Here is a 21,973-nt window from a genome sequence, read left to right on the forward strand (position 1 = left end):
CATATTCAGTTACTATAATTACTTCAAGAATGTATTCTGAACAGATAATATTGTGAATCACGTACCGTCAAGAGCGACGTTCATCATTAATGGATTAAAGTTAAGTATCAAACTAATTTCGTCCCCTTTCTGTATTATCATTCCTTGCCATGTTCCAGACCTCACGTCAGTATAGTTGTTCCCTCCTCACGCCAGCCTGCGTGAGCTAAAACGCGTGCATTTCGGCCTCCACTCGTAACACGGTGTTGGCTCTTCTGCGAACACAAAAGAAATTGAAACTTCCTGGCCGATTAAAACTGTGTGCCCGACCGAGACTCGAACTCGGGACCTTTGCCTTTCGCGGGCAAGTGCTCTACCATCTGAGCTACCGAAGGACGACTCACGCCCGGTCCTCACAGCTTTACTTCTGCCCGTATCTCGTCTCTCTTCTGGAAAGAAAAGAAATTTCCTGGGAGGATAAAACTACATGCTGCACGGGTCGTCGAACGCTGTACCTTCGCCTTTCACTGGCAAATGCTCAACTGGCTGAGCGAAAGATAAACGTCCCGGGTTCGACTGCCGATCCGCTACACAGTTCTTATCTTCCAGGAAGTTTCAAATCGGCGCACACTCAACTGTAGAGCGAAAATTCCATTCCACATATTATTTGCTCTCATTACTGAGTACCGCTGTAGCGGAAGGAGTATGAGTGCCATTGTACACATTTTATGTCATTAGAATCTGCGTCTAGAAGGGCGCGCTTCTGATCACCAATAATTTTAAGTCTCGTCTTTATAAAATTTCATGTTTTCGTTGGACGCAGACGAGATACTGAATCTGAGTGCTTGCAGACTAAACGTGTTACGGAATTTAGGCTTTGTAAAGCTCTCTTGGCAGCACTTTGGGCCGGGCGCGCGTTTTGCGTGAGGGCGACGGGACGGCCTCCCAGGCGGGCGTTATCTGGCTCTCCGGCGAGGTCGCAGGCCGTGTTTGCAGATGCAAATGCTTAGCGCTGTAGCGGGCGGCGGCGCGCGCGCAGCACTCTCGCTGGAAAGCCGGCGATAACAGGCGGGGCCTTGTCCTGTCCTGCTGTCCCCTGCTGTCCCAGGGCTCCTCTTTTCCATTCCGGCCGGCGCGCGCTGCCGGCACGGACTGCATCCGCCAGATAGCCGGAGGGTCAACAGCAGCGGCCCGGCCGCCGCCTGTCTGTTTGTCGCGATCTGCGCCCGACAGGTCAGCAACCGGCTCTGTCACCTCCGATCGCGTCAGGTGTCGCAAAGGCTTAAACCGCATACTGTTCGTTAACGATGGAACCCGGCAATTGCCCTGCACTACCACAGGAAAAGTGATAGCAGAGCTCGCGTAACAAAAACTGGAAAAAATGGAAAATGGAAACGAGATTGAGGAACCAGTTGCGAAGAGGAGTAGCTAATGTGTGACTAGTCATAGTTGGAAATAGTATACAATTAGCACAACATCACATGAGGTAAATGTAAGTGGCCTATGCTGCCTCTCGCATGCTGAAGTCACTACAGCCCGTTATAAGTACTGCACCTAAGATGCAATTATGAGGTAAATCATTGTACTTCCAAACACGCTGAAACGTCAAAAAAAAACTGGCATAGGCATGCGTATGCAAATACAGATATGTAAGCAGACAGAATACAGCGGGGCGGTCGACGACGCCTATATAAGGCAACAAGTGTCGGGCACAGTCGTTAGATCGGTTACAACTGCTACAATGGCAGGTTATCAAGATTTAAGTGAGTTTGAACTCGGCGTTAGAGCTGGCACACGAGTGATAGGAGAGAGGATCTCCGAAGTAGTGATGAAGTCGGGATTTTCCCGTACGACCATTTCACGAGTATACCGTGAAAATCAAGAATCCGGTAAAACATCAAACCTTCGACATCGCAGCGACTGCAAACATAGCCAACGACGACTGAAGGCAATCATTCGACGTGGCAGAAGTACAGCCCTTCCGCAAACTGCTGCATATTTCAATGCCAGGCCACCAACAAGTGTCAGCGTGCGAACCATTCAACGGAACATCATCGATATTGACTTTCGGAGCACAAGGCCCACTCGTGTACCCATAATGACTGCATGACACAAAACTTTACTCCTTTTCTGGGGCCATCAACACCGACATTGGACTGTTGATGACTGGAAACGTATTTTGCCTGGCCGGAAAAACTCGTTTCAAATTGTATCGAGCGGATGGACGTTTACGCGTACGGAGACAACTCCAGTGTCCATGGACCCTGCACGTTAGCAGAGGACTGTTCAAGCTGGTGAAGGCTCTGTAATGGTGCGGGGCGTGTGTAGTTGGAGTGATATCGGACCCATGATACGTTTAGATACGACTCTGACAGGTAACATGTACGTAAGCAGCCTGTTTGATCACCTGCGTCTGTTCATGCCCATTGTGTATTCCGACGGACTTGGGCAATTCCAGCAGGACAGTGCGACACCCTATACGTCCAGAATTGCTACAGAGTGGCTCCAGGAACACTCTTATGATTTAAACACGTCTTGTGGCCACCAAACTCCCCAGCATGAACGTATTTGGGATGCTTTACAAGTGCTGTTCATAGGAGACGTCCATCCCTTTGTACCCATACGGATATATGGACAGCCATGCAAGTTTCATTTTGTGATCTCCCTCCCAGCACCAGCAGGTGTACAAGTTTCTTTGGCTTTTCAGTGTAAATTCATAGTGAAACATAGTGCCACAAGGCAAACTACACTCATAGATAAATTTTCGGAACTTCACATTCATAGACACAATCACATTGTCACCCGTTTCAACAAGAGGAAAACTATATTACTGCGTGTAGTTACAGAAATACGATAGAACTTAACCATATCTAAAAATACAGTAATTACTCCTTAAAATATTGTAGCCGTATACGCAGAGTGTCCCACGACGAAAAGTCGATATTCATGGATATGAAAGGAACGATTATTCAAAGCAAGAATATCTAGTAAACATGGGCTCTCAAAAGCATACCTTAAGAAAAATGAGCAGCAATTCATCTTCGATGCCGTGCACTGCAAGCGCTTTGCATTCCGTATTCTAAGAGGTGGAAGTACCGATGAAAACAAGAAAAAAAATGTCTAGTAAACATGGGCTTTAAAGCGAAAGAGTTATGAGCCCCTCTCTTCGACTGAAACAGTGCTCATGGCTAGCACTCTAGAGTCCATATTTACTGGACTTTTTCTTCTTATTTTGGTCCACACTAACTCCTCCAAAAATATGGAAACTGATGATGAAGTGCTCATAGCTCTTAAGGTATGCATTTTAGAGCCCATTGTTAGTACACTTTCTTGCTTGTAATGATAGTTCCTGTCATATTCCTGAATACTGACCATTCCTTCAGGGAGACTACATCATATCGAGAGCATACAGAGATGGAAAGCACCAGCTGGCAAAAGTTTATTTGACCGACGGGAAAGAGTCACGGATTTGCTTACAAATTTGAACTAGCCAAACGTGGGCATAGAGGCAACCGCACTGCGAAATCCAGCTTACAAAGTTTGAAGAACATCTTTGAAGTCAGGAATCTAGGAATGTGCTGCAGCTTCCTAAGTACAATTACGGACCCCAAAGACAAGACTAGGCTAATTATAGAGATATTCAAGCTGTAGCTCTTCTTGTGCTTTGTACACGTATTTAACGGAAGGAAATCATAATACTTGGCACAACGCCACGTACTCCGCAGTGGAGTATGATTTATATAAATGCATTTCTGTTGCCCATGTCCTTCAATCTCACCATCACTATTCTGCTTGTTAGACAGCGCTCCAAATTCCTTACCACCACAACGACACAGTTCAAGGTTAAAATTGGAGTGAAGTCCACAGTGTGCTGTGAAGTATAGCACGTTTCTCACTCGACCATTATAGGAATTCCTCATTATCGTAATGATTTCTATTTACCAAAGAGGAAAATTGTAAATGAAATTTTGTGACACCGTTTAGTCACGGAAATAAATACCATCACAACAGGCTGAGGTAACTAGCACCGCCAAAAAATTTTGAGTGGGAATAACGACACATGCGTCTTTATTTGGAAGCTAAACAGGACGCTTTAATTATGCACTATATATATCCCTTTTCGACAACGAAATTCGGTAACTCTATTCACGATCGTCATGCCTTTGTGCCTAAACAGTTATGACTGTACCAACTTACCAACTATGCAAAGACAAAGACAGATTAAAATCAGTATAAATATCAAAGACTATATAAGTGAATTGACAGTAATTATTTGATAAAAACCAACAGGTTCATTCATCGTCATATACCTAAAATAGCATTATGTATAGTAGACAATGACGAATTTCCACTCTGTAAATTGTACAAACGTACTACTCAAGTAACCTACCACACTACAAAAACGACTGTAGAAAACGATAAAGTGTGAAAGAAACTACAACAACATCAGAAATAAGTAAAAGAAAGAAATTTACATCGATTTGCAAGTAGTCCTTGCAAGGACTGCTTATGTATTAACTTTCAGACAAACTAGTGACTGCTGTCTATGAGTCTCTGCCCCAGACAAATTTTGCTTACGTGTTAATCTTCAGACTAAGTAGTGACTGCTGGCTATCTGACTCTGTCCCACAGACTCTGCTTATGGATCAACCTTCAGACTAACTGCTGGTAGCTATTTATCAGACTCGGCTTCGGAACAACCGTCTGACAGGCGAGTGTGAGCTTGCCCAGAATTCTGCTACAGGTCACCAGTGACTGTGTATGTGGTTGTGTTATGTACTGTGGTGAGTGGGCGGAAACACATGTTGACACAGAAGACTAGAGACACGCAAAAACTGACTTCGGGAAGGACTCTTATCAGGCTAAGCTCTTAGACCGACAACATTTGCGATTTACTATACTACAACAACAATTAGTGACTGAAGAGGAGCGAATCACCAGCAGATAGACATACTGTGTTAGCTGCTCAGCCAGCCACATGGCACTGGAAGATAGCAGCTAATGGTCCCATAGCCAAGACAGCTACCTCCACCATTTCACTCCCTTCGAGGAATGAAAAGTGGACTGGGGTGCATATCTCCATCATATGTGCAAGAAATGAGTGTGGAAAACCTGTGAAAACAACAAATGTACAAAACCACCTACAGAATATATGGTTAAACCCCCAGAAGATATACTATTCAGGGGGCACAAAATTTATGTGTGAAGTTATTCTCCTTATATCATGAACTTCTCTAAAACAAATACCAGATGAGAACTACCAACTGACTCGTGTAAATGTCAGAAACTAATAATATACATCCATGTAATACATAGCATCCGTTAATCATATGGTAAGTTACCAGTAACATCAAAGGTGAAAAAAGCTTCATACGTGCCAATGTTGAATGCAAGAGTTAGATTCAGATGAGATATAATATTATACCTAATAAAATGTGTGTAAGGCATTATTAACTAGTCCTATCTAGCCAAAGCGGTCAACAACCACAAAACTAAAAAATCTATAAAACCTATACATGTACCCTGTATCGAAAGTGGTTAAATAAGGCCTAGATATGTGAAGACTATATATTTGTCATAAAACAAAACTGTGGAATACCTGCATGACACCAACATACACTACTGGATTATGTCACAAAAAGATGTAACAGTCTAAGAAACCCACTTACACCAACATCTGTATAAATTGTGCAACCACGTAAAAAAGTTAGTAACATAATACCATCAAACGTCACGGTCGTTATGGTCACAAGACTAAATAGGGGATAGGCAGACGCCCGTTAACGTGACAAAAAAAATACGTACTAAGAAAGCACACGCAGAACATCTACGTCATATCATACCGAAAAGAATGGTAGTAGTGTGCAAGGATGCAGTACAACATAAAGGATATCTCATTCAATCCATGTAATAACAGAAAAATATTTGAGCAATAAACCACATGTATTGGATAAAAGTAAAATACTACACTCTCCCCAGTAGTATATACATAACTCAGTAACTTGTTCTGTGTAGGCAAAGCAGACAACAGAAACTAAATAAATAAGACCTGTCCATATAACCTGCGCCAAATATGGCCACATGTGGTCTGAACGTGTGAAGAAAATATTCATGTCAAAAAAGAAAATAAAAAAATGGGATATCTGTGTGAAACCAATAACACGACTGAGTAACGTCCCAAATGGTGTAAAAGTGTATGGCAACTACGTACAGCATACTCAGTGCGACCAGAGTAGCCAGGTAAAAAATTAGATAGTGTTGTACTATAAAGACAGCAATTGTGCCAGCCTTCAAAGGACAATAAAATTCTTCTGTGCTGTTGACCACATTGTCAATATATAAAAAGCCGAGAAAATTTTTACTGAGAGTGACAATGGCTGCGGAAGCCTACACATCAGTAGCCAAGTAGTAACAGAAGATAGTCAAAAAAATATTAAGGTAGATACTCTGTAACAACTGTTCCCAGTATAAGGCACACCCTGAACATCTACGTTATATCCTACCAAAATGAGTAGTGCTAGTCTGTAAGTATGAAGTGCTGCATCAAGCTTAGCTTAACAGTATCAGAAAAGTTTTGTGATTAGTAAACCACCCAAAAAGTTTATCATTGAAAATAAAATACAAAAAATTTAAAATTGGCCGTACCTATGAATAAATACATACTACACCAACACACAACTTACTCTTTAGGCATTTGATTTTGATGTTTTTAAAGGACTAAAGTGTGTATTCGTTTACAATATATTTATTCATTTTAAATTTTATTAACTTTTATTTTGTTTCCTCACATGCTTAAATGCATATGTTGACATATACCGTTACATCTTTTTGCGACATTACCCAGTAGTGTATGCTGATTTCATGCAGATATTCCACTGCTCTGTGCCTTACAGTGGATATTTAGTACAGGGTAGCCACCTTAAAATTCGTTTGTCTATCCTCCTATTTAGCCTTGCTGCCTTAATGACTGTGTCGTTTGCAGACATTATATTACGGACTCTTTGGTATCTGGTTACGCAAGTCATACAGAGTTTGGTGTAAGTGGTTGTCTTACACCATTACACCTTTTTGCGACATTCGTTACAGGGTATACGGATGAGCCATATTTTTTGTGTCTTGTGGTTGTTGAGCACTTTGGCTGAGTAGGTCCAGTTAGTGGATTACATACTCATTGTTAAGTACAATACTATTTTTCATCTCTATATAATTCTTCGGTAAAACGTTGGACACACATGAATTTTTTTTTTTTTTACCTTTGATATTTATGATAACGTATCATATGATCTATGCATACAATTTTTTTGTCTATTATTAGTTTCTGACATTTACAGGAATTTGACAGTAGTTCTCATCTGACATCTGTTTCATGGAAGTATATGATACATGGATGCATTCACTCATGAATATTGTTTACCCTGAATAGTATCTTGCAAGGTTTTTTTCATATATTCTGTAGATGTTATGACGGAGATGGTTTTCTACATTTGGTCTTTTCACATATTTTGAACACTCATTTACGCATATGACGTAATTATGCCGCATTATTGTTCGCACATGTGCATTTTATAACTTTGACACACAGAAGTGTTTATATTGCCATTTTAATAACTTTATCTACATTAACACTCAGATACTGTCGATGCCGTTCTTGCAAGGACTACTTGCAGATAGATGTATATTTCTTTGGTTTGCTGATTTTTGATGTTGTTGTAGTTTGTTTGGTACATCTATCATTTTCTACAGTTATTTTTGTGGTGTGGTAGCTTACTGTATCATCTAACTGCCCAGTTTTTAATCATGGAAAATGTAATTAATGATTTTATTAATAAATAGTACGTTTGTATATTGTATAGAGTGGAAATGCGTCGTGGTATACTACACATAACCGTAGTTTAGGTATATGACAATGGATGGATTTTACGGTTTTTATCAAATAATTACTGTAAATTCAATTGTACAGTCCTTAATTTTTTATTACGTTTTCAATCTTTTTCTTATTTTTTATGGTTGATAAGTTGATGATGATATCATTGCTGCTTATGCATGCAAGCCTGAAGGTGGTGTAGTGACTCCCTAAAACGTCAAAAGGATGACCGTCGCTGAAGAGTGTGTAGACACGCAAGCAGCCTTGCACGTGAAAGGCATGAGACACCACTATCCCGGCAGAGGGATGGATTAGTCTTGCAATGGGCCAGTACCACATATCGATGTGTGACGCTTCTCTTTGCTAGCGAGGGTAATTGGGGGTTCAACACCAGTTGAAGCGTCAGAGTGTCGTCGCAGGACCCTTCGTGGTATACTGGAGAGCCTCAAGAAGGCTGCTGTCGAGTATTTGCGCAGGGTCGGCGAGCGACGTCTTGATGAACTTCCGGTGGATGCAAGTGTGATACAACTCAAGGGGTGGAGTAACACAGTACTGAATGTGGTCCAGCAGCAATTTTGATTTCATACAGGTGTAAGGTTGAAAGGGTACAGTGCCATCCGACATTGAAAATAGGTACAACATACTTCATTATTCTTGTCAGAACAACATATTTTTTGTAATAATAACTCAATTTCACTTAATAAACCGAGGCTGGATACCAGTGTAGGAAAGAATGACAATTTATTTATTTAATTGATCACATGTGCACTCGCACAAAATAAATCCCTACATCCAATTTGGTGAGATCTGTGAAACGAATAAATGTATGGTCGTCTGCTAACCGCAGATAGTGAATGTGCAATATATGATCATCTTTGAGACGGTCCTTTGGTCACCTTTGGTGGAACCAAAGAGATTAAATTTACCTGAGCTTTACGTTCCTGAAATGTGGCTGACCAATACGGTAGCAAGGTGCTCCCCCACTTCGGCAGAGGTGCGAGATGACGTGAAGAACGGCCATGTTTCAGCACTCTTGCGCTGGATCTAGTGTTCGTAAGACCTGTCTTAGGTGTGCTCCGTATAGACAAAAGAGTGGGGAGAATAGTATGCATGTGGAATAGTTTCGAATAATAATTTCTCTATTTCAGGAACTTTTGTGGGGAGAATTAAATGTCAGGCAGGTAATATTAAGGGGATCGTAGTAATCTTCGGAAGTGACCAACGGTCACAATGAAACCACGTGTAGCAATAAGTTGAAATGCATCCGAGTGCTAAAGTTAAGCTGAATTACTGGCGTGTGTACTATAAGTTGGAAATATTTAAGAAATGGTGTGTGCAGGACTTAAAATTAGAGACGAGTACTTCCACGTCGTGAGTACTGTGTGAGTCTCAGTCTGTGTATGAGACAAAGGATAAAGAGAAGTACTCGTCCATGGTATCATCTGAGGACTCGCGTGTGTGACGAATATGTTCTTAATATTACTCTGCGTGTTATGTTTCCGTGTGACTCTGGATTAAAACTCTAATACTCTGAGAGAGAAGCAAGCCGTCTATCCAGCAACGGCACTTGGCTTGCTTTGCACAGGAAGACGTGCATATATCTTCCAGAGCTCGTAGTAGGAAAAAAAAGTTACGAAGTGGGGCAGTGTCGTGTGAAACTGGGATGAATATTAATTGAAGTGGGAAAGCTGAAAGTGATGTGATTATAACGTTGTGACTATTCTTGGTGTTGTATTGTATGTTGCCAGTGTGATGTATTTCATGTAATATAAGTATGTGTGGTTTGCATGGGAAGTAGCAAGATAGGTTCAGAGGCAGTGGGTTATGCATGTTCCTTTTTGTACCGCTCGGTCTGGAGGAAGTTTTCGTGATGATGGGTATGAGAGTCGAAGTGTGAGATATAGCAAAAGATCCACCATCCTTTCCAGAAAGTGGACTGTAGCGTTAAATAATTACGAGACCATAAGATAGAGAATCACCAATAAAAAGCCATGCCCACTGGGCGGAGTTTCTCACGTGTAATTGTTGTAGAAAATGTAATGGTGTGTTTAGGTTATAGAATTTATCGGAATAATAAAGATAGTGAAAAGAAAAAGATTGGTGGCCTTTTTCTTCGAATAGCATTTTGTCATGATATCTAGAGTTTACAATGTGTACGCTATTCATATTCAGTGCGATGGCCACGTGTTGATCAAAGCCGTTGGGTAAGAAAGCAAATGTGGTATTGCCAGTGCGTAGTGAACAGTCAGAGTTGTGTAAATTACTAATAGTCAGATGTGCGTTATCCGTTTCCGTTGCGTAATATTCAAACAGTAGAATAATTTGTAACTTAATTGTGAGTACTAGAGCTCATGTTAGTCAATAAATAAGAATGAATCCACTTGCTTGGCAGACCACTCACCTTGCAGGCCTGACTGCCTGATGCTACAGTATGAGCAAGGCATGTGGGTGCCTCTCAAGGTTAGTAATTTGAAACAGACAGCCTTTATTTTGGTTTCTATTTTTTGCAATAATGAACTTTTTCTTCGGTAATACCAAGCTTATTCTTTCATTCCTTGCTCTTCTTCAATCTAAGCCTACACCCTTTCAGAGACATGCATTTAGTGCAAAACTTATTGTGAGCAGTTTACTTTATGAACAATTGCAATTCAAAACGCCTCAAGTATGCCCTATTAGAGCACTGGTGGTTAGGGTTTCGCACGAAATACTATCTCCGAATCCATAGGCCTTTGTGGGTGTCACTTCTGATGCAGTGGCGTCGTCTTATGAAATGAGACAACATAAGCATTTGGTGCTTCACACAGAGAAAACTTTAAGACGTGTTATTTCGATGTGTAGTGATAAAAAACTACTACAACATTAAAATCCAACAACTATTTCTCAGTTAGTTGGTACCTCGTAATATTTACCGATTTGTTTAATAAACCGAAAACTACGTGACAAAATTCTTTCGCCACTGCGTACTGTTTACGAAAAATTGATGATTCCCCGTTACACACTTAGATAGCGACAAGATACTCCCCTTTCCTTAGTGTAAAGATATCGGCTAGTTCGCAGGTGCTGTCTGCCACAACTCTGGAAACTTTTCGCTATTGCCTTTAATTTCAGTAAATGTTCTACACTGAAGAGCTCCAGAAACTGGTACACCTGCCTAATGTCGTCTAGGACCCCCGCGAGTACGCAGACGTGCCGCAAAACGACGAGGCACGAACTCGACTAATGTCTGAAGTAGTGCTGTACGGAAGGGACACCATGCATCCTGCAGTGCTGTCCATAAACCCTTAAGAGTACGAGGGGGCGGAGATCTCTTTTGAACACCACGTTGCAAGGCATCCCAGATATGCTCAATAATGTTCATGTCTACGGATTTACGTGGCCAGAGGAAGTATCTAAACTTAGAAGAATGATCCTGGAGAAACTCTGTAGGAGTTCTGGACGTGTGGGGTGTCGCATTGTCTTGCTCGAATTGTCCAAATCCGTCGAAATGCACAATGGACACGGTACGATGTACGTGATCAAACAGGATACTTACATAAGTGTCATCTATCAGAGTCGTATCTAGACGTATCAGGGATCCCATATCACTCCAGTTGTACACGCCCCACACGATTGCAGAGCATCCACCAGCTTTAGCAACGCCCGGCTGACATGCAGGATCAGTGGATTCATGAGGTTGTCGCCATACCCGTATACGTCGATACAGTTTGAAACGAGACTCGTCCGACCAGGCAACATGTTTCGAGTCATCAACAGTCCAATGTCGGCGTTGACGGGCCCAGGCAAGGCGTAAAGCTTTGTGGCGTGCAGTCGTGAAGAGTACACGAGTGAGCCTTCGTCTAACGAAAGCCCAAATCGATGATGTTTCATTGAATGGCTCGCACGCTGGCACTTGTTGATGGCCCAGCATTGAAATCTGCAGCAATTTGCGGAAGGGCTGCACTTCCGTAACGTTTAACGATTATCTTCAATCGTCGTTGGTCCCGTTCTTGCACGATCTTTTCCGACGCAGCGATGTCGGAGATTTGATGCTTTACCGGATTCCTGATGCGCCGACTATAACACCACGTTCCAACTCACTGTAATCTTGATAACCTGCCACTGTAGCACCAGTAACCGATGTAATAACTGCGCCAGGCACTTGATGTCTTACATGGACGTTGCCGACCGCGGCGCCGCATTCTGCCTTTTCAAATGTCTATGTATTTGAATACGCTACGCATGCATATACCAGTTTCTTTGGCGTTGTAGTGTAAAAAGAATGTGTTGTGACTTGGCAAGACAGCCAAGCCACTATGACCGGTAGCCGAAAGGCACGCGTTTAAGCTCACGCAGGCTGGCGTGAGGTCTAGAGCATTTAAGGAAGTTAGACTTTAGCAAAACAAGGTCGTAGCAGTTGAAATACTTAACTTTAATCCATAATTGTTGAACATCGGTCTGACGGTACATGCATCACAAGATAAATAGCAAATGATAATGGCGCCTTGCTAGGTCGTAGCAAATGACGTAGCTGAAGGCAATGCTAACTATCGTCTCGGCAAATGAGAGCGTAATTTGTCAGTGAACCATCTCTAGCAATGTCGGCTGTACAACTGGGGCGAGTGCTAGGACGTGTCTCTAGACCTGCCGTGTGGCGACGCTCGGTCTGCAATCACTGACAGTGGCGACACGCGGGTCCGACGTATACTAGCGGACCGCGGCCGATTTAAAGGCTACCACCTAGCAAGTGTGGTGTCTGGCGGTGACACCACAGAATGTTTCTAGTCGGATGTGCTAAGACGAATGTAACTTTTGCCATGTCTCAACGACGTAAAACAAAGTACTCCACATTTTTGTCACTCCTGTTTGGCTTAAAAGAGTTAAACGTAGTTCAGTTTTCTTGTATATTCCGTTACTCCTATTTGCGACAACTCGCCATGATGTAGAACGTGTTAGTACGTTTTCGTATATATTTTCTCTGTTGAAACATGACCACTTGCTGCTTTTAAGTAACTGGGTTTTCTGTATCAATCTTAATCTTTAACAAAATTTTGGTACACATAATGCAACGACATTTAAAGTACTTACTCAGAAAATTATCTACCTTGTCAGGATATTGCTTTATTCTAGAGACTTACGCATCCGTTGCACTTTACAGTGGACTTTGAAACTGCCTCCTGTTACCCCCTCCATGCGGCTGAGAGCGGGGTGGGGTAGGATCAGCGGCACGCCAGCACCCCAGGGCCAGACCCCAACGTCGCTCCCCGCGGCGACCACCGCAGGGGTTCGTTTCCTGCTCGTGGCGGATGCGGGACCGTTTAGCCAATCAGAGCCCAGGGGGACCATTTGTTCCCCGCGGAGGAGAGGAAGAATCCTCTTCTTCCTACAGACGCCATCCAATACGTTCACTTTGTGTTACTAAAAGGGTGAAAGACTTTTGCATACGAATCGTGGCTACGACAGTTTCATCTCCCGACCATATTCGAATATTAAACAGACGAAACAAAATGACGTCTGATATGATGTCACTGCCAGGAAGGGTAATATTGTCTGTAAGGACTAGATTTCATGTGGTAACGACTCTCTTCCTCTTTTTGGCTGCTGGGGGCAACGCCTGCTGCTCTGCGCACCACGACTGCCCCCCTGCGCCACGTAATTGGACCGCTGCGCGACGTCAAACTCACAACTGTGGTACGAATGACTCCCTGCGGTAATCTGATAGCTACTATAATGTTCCAAAACCCGAACACTGCACTGTAAACGTACAACACTACTAACCTTCAGCTAACTTGTGTTTGGCTCTACGAGGCTCTCGTATGCAACGTCCTGGGGTCATCTCCAGTACAGAAAAATCTATCGGGATAACAGTTAAAAAATTTGCTGGTTAAAAATTTACGCAAAAATCAAATATGCCAATTTACACCCCCGAAACAACGCAGTTTATTCCCACTATAAAACCCCTCACCAATTGCATTTCTTCGCCCAGCATCTCTGCGAGCTAATTATTAGTTCACTGATCTAGCACAAATCTGCCGCCCAATAAAAATTAGCAGCGTGATCTACATCACTGTGCATTCGCCTTTCAGGGTCATACATGTCGATCAGCTATGACTACGGAACAGCTTCCGCCTACACTGAAATAATAAAGTTTGTTAGTGACATTCTAAATGGACTATAACTCACTGTGTGCTGTAGCCTACTGATTTTGCTGCTTCAGGGCAATTTCCTAAATTTGTTAAAAACAAATACAAGTAAAATAAATAACCAGACTAACAATGAATGTTTAGGTCTTTTGATTAGTTTTATAAAACCACGTAGCCGGTTTTGTAAATGCCTGGTCACTATTGCTTTGAATGCCGAATTGACGCTATTATTACGGTAGGCCAAGTTTGTGAATTCGTAAAACAACAGCTTGTGGTCCAGTACACTGCTAAGACAATTTATCCCTGCCACTATTACACAGGTATGCACCAGGGTCAGGTAACAGGATAGGGGAACGAAGGTTCTACAACACTCCTACAAATTAGTAACAAAGTCACACAAATGAGTTAACAAGTATTACTTATCTTTGTGATTTGTTATATAATTAAGTCTTCAACACTGCATGTAATATAACACATAAAATGCCCTCAATGGCTAAGTGCCAATAATCTTAGGTACTGTTCACAGTACACAGCAAATGCAGTTTACAACAACTGTCTGTTCACTTCTAAGAGTTCACTAAACGACGTTCCCTGTCTAAGTCAGCCCTGAACGGTGATCTATAATGAAGTGGGCGGGAGCTTCTCTTCTGACTTCTGAGCAGGCTTACGTACGTTGTCGTCCCGTCACTGGCGGATTGTGCTCTGCCGGCAATCGGCCGATGCGAAGTCGATATCTTCATCCTCGGTGCCGCCCGTAGCGTCGGTGGAAGTCGCCCAAGTGGCGAGTCTCTTTGGCACTGGCCCCAGCTCGAATCTGTGTGCTTGTGGTGCTTTTGCCATGGCTGCGTCTTGTTCGGACGATACAGCAATCAGGTGTCTTGAAAATACTCTTACAGCGCACGGAGTGCAGCTTATTTTCCGAAAACGGTATGTCAGAAATTAGCTTTATTACATACGGCCGTATGTTGCTTGGAATCTTCTGTAGTTTGTATTGTAACAAAAGATTTTATCTTTCAAAATTAATTAATAGTGTAGGGGTATTTTGCAAAATTTCGGAGTATTAGAAAATTTGATTATAGAGTTTTCAAGAATACTAATTACATGTCAGGTTTTATGTGAGAAACAGTTTTTATATATCATCGTTTCGAAGATATTACCTACAAACCTAACGTGCCAAATTACCTGCAGGGGTGTGTGATACGTCTTAAAAGTGAAATTCAGCATAACAAAAAAAAAAAAAAAAAAAAAAAAAAATACGTAGCGTACTATAGAGATCCCTCTGCACACCTGCCTAGTTACATCAAGATCGTTTATTAACATTTGGTAATGTTCCCTTGCAACTATTGCACACAGTAAAATGCCAACTGTCTTACTAAATTTGTAAAGCTTTACTCCATTTTTATTTCTAGTGTTAGTTCGGCACAAGGCGTTTCGACACCTCGCACCTATCTTCAGGGACCTATGCAGGTTGAACCCGAACTCCACTGACATGACTTTGGAGGTGTTCATGGATATTTCCTGAGTATTTTGGAATACGGATAAAGAACCAGTGGTCTCTGAATGCTAGTTAGAGACTAATAATGCTATTTTTATTCATTTTGTTTGTTAAGGCAGTTGCCCTTTTTCTATGGAAATAACTACACAAAATTGAAAATGAATTAAAACCTACAACACAGAATCTTGCAACAATCACCAGACAAAACAAACCGCGGCCGAACCCACCTGCATGAAAACTTGATAGCTAAGAGTGAAGTGGTCTTTACAGTTGTCAACAGGAAGTATTGTGAACGGACAACTGTTGTTTACCAAATAGACACCAACCGGGTACCGTTGACATTTAGACTGCTGTGCAGATAGTTTTAGTGTAATATAGATACAAAGATAAACAGACGTAAGAAATGAAATGAAATTCATTTACTTCGTAAGGAGCTACCGGAAACCAAGGGATAGTTATACCAAAATACTCAAAACATCTACGCCCAGCCTCCGAAATATTGTGTGTGGAGCTCGCGTTCAGTCTGTGTACTATTACTGATCACTGTAGCACAGTATACACTGCTCTGATTGCTGTGTTTCTACTGGTCGTATATGTGTGGCTATGTGGCAAAGTGCTGTCTGCACCCATTACAAGCACATTGAGCAGAAAACATATTTCATAGTATTTATTTATGTATATGTTTACACTGAAGACTAGGGCAAGTAAAGGTTAATAGCGTTACATTTCACATCGTACATGCTATCCAAAACAAATAATTAGACATCTTATATACTGAAGATAGGCAACAACAAGTAATAAAACGGTCTCCACAAACTGTAGAATGTGAGAAATCAGGTATGCTCTTATTCGCATCGTAGCTGTATAGCTAAATTAAAATTTACCACTTCCAGATTAGAAACGCAATTAGGCCGTATTTCTCCAGTTCCCAGAACGAACTGATATGTTACGCCATAACAGAACATGCCATGTGCATCGTTCCCAGTATTTACATGTACCGAAGTAGTCACAAAGTTTTAATTATTACCTCTGAAAAAATAAAGTTGCTTAATCAATAATTTGTTTGTTTTTAAGTAAATATCTATAGTTGTGGTAAACACTGAAATCCTCGCATCACAATACTCAGCGCGGTACTACAGAAACGAAAAAAAAAAAAAAAAACGGCACAACGCAGTGATAAAGAGGAGTGGTATGCAGCAATTCGTTTTCTGTTTTTGAAGGGAGAACAATGTTGCAACACCCTATGGTGAGGTGGTAAAAGCGTACGTCATCAACTCAGCAGAATATTTTTTTATCGCAAACTGCCAGGGTGTGGTGCTAAAATGTAATGCTTTTAACAGACTAATCGTCACAGGAGCACTCTACCGAAACCTCTCCACGAGTTTGAGTTTTGTCTATTTTTTCGTTGTTTAGTCTATAAAATGACAGGTTCTTAAATCTACAACTACTGTTGACACACTGATCTTGCCGTCATTGGTTGCTCAGGATTGAAAGCCCACGAACTCATTTTAAGTTTGAGGCGATCTTTACTTTACAAACAAGAAACGAACACTTTAAGATTTTTCGGTACAAAACTAATGATTTCTTGCTCCTTAGTCAGATTTGCGTACATTTTATTTAATAAAATCCAAAAATCAGCGTCATTGACCTAACTAATTAGGACTTTCCAAGTCTATCCACTCAACTACCCACCTGCAGTTGAGGTGGCTTGTGACGTCATTCCTGTGGCATCAAACAAACCCTAGGTCAGAATTACGACGTGTCTTATGAATGGAAAACTAAGTTTCATGTAATTTTAAGGTATGCTGACGGCTACTTATATTGGTAGATCAATGCCTCCAAATGAGACTCTTACAAATTGTTCGTATTCAAATACTGTTTACGATTTAAGAGTGATCACAGAGTTTCCTTTCGAAGACCGTACATTTCAGATTTGGCAATCCAATCAGGCAAAATCACTGTGAACTCTGAAGCACTTGTCCCACTGATGCACCGGGTTGAAGACACCAGGTTCAGCTACGTGAAGAAGTCCGTAACTGGATTCTGTAAATTCTCGCCAGACAAGAATCGTCGACCGTTCAAGGCGTTTTTAAAGGGACCGAAGGCGTGATAATCGGATGGGGAGAGTTGAGGACTACAGGGCATGTGCTCGAGTATCGTCCACTTGATTTGGCTTAACTTCCGGTTACGACGTCTGTGACACGGGGCAGCCGGCGCCTTGTGTCGAATCGCTACCAGCGAGGAACTTGGCGCACCGTTCCACAACGGTGGTTCGCGACAAATGTGCTGCCCGACACACATTCTACATCTCCGATGGATGACTACCAGTGCTTCTCCTTCGGCAACGAAGAAAATCATAACGGCACGTTGGTCCTGATGGACGCATTTGGTACTACGGCCCCGGGAGCATACAACATTCTATTAGACCTACTGACAACTTTGGGAGAGCTAGACCTAACAAAACTCTACCATCTAGTGACCAATATGTGTGAGACAGGCGAAATACCCTCGGACTTCAAGAGGAATATAACAATTCCAATCCCAAAGAAAGCAGGTGTTGACAATTGTGAAAATTACTGAAATATCAGTTTAATAAGCGACGACTGCAAAATACTAACACGAATACTCCACAGACGAATAGAAAAACTGGTAGAAGCCGACATCGGGGAAGATTAGTTTGGATTCCGTAGAAATGTTGGAACACGTGAGGCAATAGTGACCCTACGACTTATCTCAGATTAAGGAAAGGCAAACCTACATTCCTAGCATTTGTAGACTTAGAGAAAGCTTTTGACAATGTTGACTGGAATACTCTGTTTCAAATACTGAAAAATTCAGGGAGCGAAAGGCTATTTACAATTTGTACAGAAACCAGATGGCAGTTGCAAGAGTCGAGGGGCAAGAAAGGGAAACAGTGGTCGAGAAGGGAGTGAGAAAGGGTTGTAGAATCTCCGATGTTATTCAATCTGCATGTTGAGCAAGCAGTAAAGGAAACGAAAGAAAAATTCAGAGTAGAAATTAAAATCCACGGAGAAGAAATGAAAACTTTGAGGTTCGCCGATGACATTGTAATTCTGTCAGAGACAGCAAAGGACTTGGAAGAGCATTTGAACGGAATGGACAGTGTCTTGAAAGGACGACATAAGATGAATATCAACAAAAGCAAAACGAGGATAATGGAATGTTGTCGAATTAAATCGGGTGATGATGAGGGAATTAGATTAGGAAATGAGACGCTTAAAGTAGCAAATGAGTTTTGCTATTTGGGTTGCATTATAACTGATGATGGTCGAAGTAGAGAGGATATAAAATGTACACTGGCAATGGGAAGTAAAGCGTTACTGAAAAAAGAGAAATTTGTTAACATCGAGTATAGATTTAAGTGTCAGGAAATCGTTTCTGAAAGTGTTTGTATGGAGTGTAGCCATGTATTGAAGTGAAACATAGACAATAAATAGTTTGGACAAGAAAATAGAAGCTTTCGAAATGTGGTGTTACAGAAGAATGCTGAAGATTAGTTGGGTAGATCACATAACTAATGAGGAGGTATTGAACAGAATTGGAGAGAAGAGAAATTTGTGGCACACCTTGACTAGAAGAAGGCATCGGTTGGTAGGGCATATTCTGAGGCATCACTGGATCACAAATTTAGTGTGAATAGTAAAAATCCTAGAGGGAGACCAAGAGATGAATACACTAAAAAGATTCAGAAGTATGTGGGTTGCAGTAGGTACTGGGAGATGAAGAAGATTGCACAATATAGAGCTGGATGGAGAGCTGCATCAAACCAGTTTCTGGACTGAAGACCACAACAACAACATCGTTATAAATCACGTTTCCCGATATGCAGTATTCACATTGGAAAGACAAGAATACCACATTAATCCTTTGCTTAGTCACGCTGCGTTGCATATAGGCCACAGCAACGCTCTCAAACCAAAACTTTTTGATTGCGCCTTATGAGTTGATCGAACTAAGTTAAGAATAAGGGAACGAGATGAGGGGTGTCCTGGGAAAGGTCTAAAAACGTACAAAGACTAAAGTCACAATTAAAATTCAGAATATTCGTGAGGTATATCAAACGGTTCAGTTTATTAAAGCTTTACGAAACTGAAGTTATATTTGTCCTAGACAAATTACGAGTACTTCGAGAGTTATAGGCGTATCTTTATCGATATGTTGAGTTATTATTAACAATTAAGTCAAATTATTTCAAGTAAAAGTAGTCGTCACAATCGAGGTATTATGAACATGTGCTTCGATTGGAATACATCACTTCATTCGAAATGATTTTCTAAATAAGTGAAAGAATTTATATAAGCATTTGTAAAGTGCGAGGGAGGGGGGACTGCGTGGGTGTTAGTTCACGAGCCATGCCACTCACAAAAGTTAATAAGCCAGAGCAAATGAAAGGCGGTTCTGACTCCTAATATGCACTGAAGCATCAAAGAAACTGGTATAGGCATGCGTGTATATAAACAGATGGAATACGACGCTGCGGTCGACAACGCCTTTACAAGATAAGAAACGTCCGGCGCAGTTGTTAGATCGGTTGCTGTTGCTACAATGGTAGACTAAAGCGAGTTTGAACGTGGTGTTATAATCGGTGCACGAGCAATGGGACACACCATCTTCGACGTTGCGATGAAGTGGGGATTTTCCCGTACGACCATTTCACGAGTGTACCGCGAATATCAGGAAACCGGTGAAACATCATATCTCCGACATAGCTGCGGCCGAAAAAAGATACTGCAAGAACGGCACCGACGACGACTGAAGAGAGTCGTTCAACGTGACAGAAGCACAACCCTTTCGCAAATTGTTGCAGATGTCAGTGCTGGGCCATCAACAAGTGTCAGCGTGTGAGCCATCCAATGAAACACCGTCGAATCGTCGATACGAGTTTTCGGAGCCGAAGGCCCACTCGTGTACCCTTAATCACTGCACGACACAAAGCTTTACGTCTCGCCTGGGCCCGTCAACATCGACATTAGACTGTTGATGACTGGGAACATGTTGCCTGGTCGGACGAGTCTCGCTTCAAGTTGTATCGAGAGGATGGACACGTTCGGGTATGGAGACAGCCTCTTGACTCCATGGACCCTGCATGTCAGTAGGGAACTGGTGGCCAGCGGAAGTGTTTACATTCAGAAGAGTGTTGCTGAAGCCACTTTCTGGCCGCTGGACTGTTGAAGCTGGTGGAGGCTCTGTAATGATATGAAGGACATGTGCAGTTGGAGTGATCTGGGATTCCTGAAACGTCTAGTTACGACTCTGACAGGTGACACGCACGTAAGCATCCTGTCTGATCCTCTGCTTCCATTCATGTCCATTGTGCTTTCAGACGGAGTAGGGCAATTCCAGTACAACAATACGACACCCCACACGTCGAGAATTGCCACAGAGTGGCTTCAGAAACACTCTTCTGAGTTTAAACACTTCCACTGGCTTCCAAACTCCCCAGCCATCAACATTATTAAGCACATCTGGTATGCCTTACAATGCACTGTTCAGAAGAGATCTCCACCCCCTTGTTATCTTACGAATTTATGGACAGCCCTGTGGTATTCATGGCATCAGTTCCCTCGAAAACTACTTCAGACATCAGATGAATCCAGGCCACGTCGTGTTGCGGCACTGTGTGTGCTCGCGGGGACCCTATACGATATTAGGCAGGTGTACCAGCTTCTGTGACACTTCAGTGTGTGTTACTAAAGCTAGATAGTGTAATTCATAGATCAGGAACCAAATACGAAACAGTCAGACACACGAGGAAAAGTAAATACAAAGAAAACAATAGATATGGGTCGGGTTGGATAATTTCAAGCAGTTTTATGTATCGTGCATAAGTGTCTGTTATGTTACGCCAAAATCAACATATATTACGTAGAATTTGAGTTATGTTTACTCTGAAGCGAACGATTAGGAATAGTTCGAGCGGTAACAATAGATTAAGAAATTATAAAAAGAGCGGCGAGTTCAATAGAGCTACATCACAATGGGTCACGAGGGGGTGTTAAGTCGCAGTGTGGCGAGAACCTGTCCAAGGGGGTACTTTCTTCCACGACAAAGAAGAGTTCATTCTTCACGGTACATGCTGCTTCTTTGGCCTGAATTCTGCACACATGGTACCTACTAATTAGCGCTCCGTGTCTCAGTTTGAAAAAACGGAACCAGTATAGGATGGCTTTCTTGTCCACCTGTCTATCTGTTTGTCTGTCTGTTCGAGTATTAAGAACCCTTTTTCTCAGTAACGAGTACACGTATAAGTTTCAAATTTTTGTCACCTATTGAGGTCTATGATGGTGGTGTAAAATCCTTAAGCGTCTAAGTCAATTTAATCAAAAGACGCATGAAAACCTGTACAATACTTCTAGTTGACCTTGAATCATGACATTTGGCGAGGAGCAATTTGGCGAGAAGCAAGGTTAAATAGTATCTATAAGCAAAAGAAAAAAATTCGAAAACTGTTAATTTGTAATTATGTAACACGAAAAAATATTTTTTGTCAGTCTG

The sequence above is a fragment of the Schistocerca cancellata genome, chromosome 5, assembly GCF_023864275.1.
Source record: "Schistocerca cancellata isolate TAMUIC-IGC-003103 chromosome 5, iqSchCanc2.1, whole genome shotgun sequence".
NCBI lineage: Eukaryota > Metazoa > Arthropoda > Insecta > Orthoptera > Acrididae > Schistocerca > Schistocerca cancellata.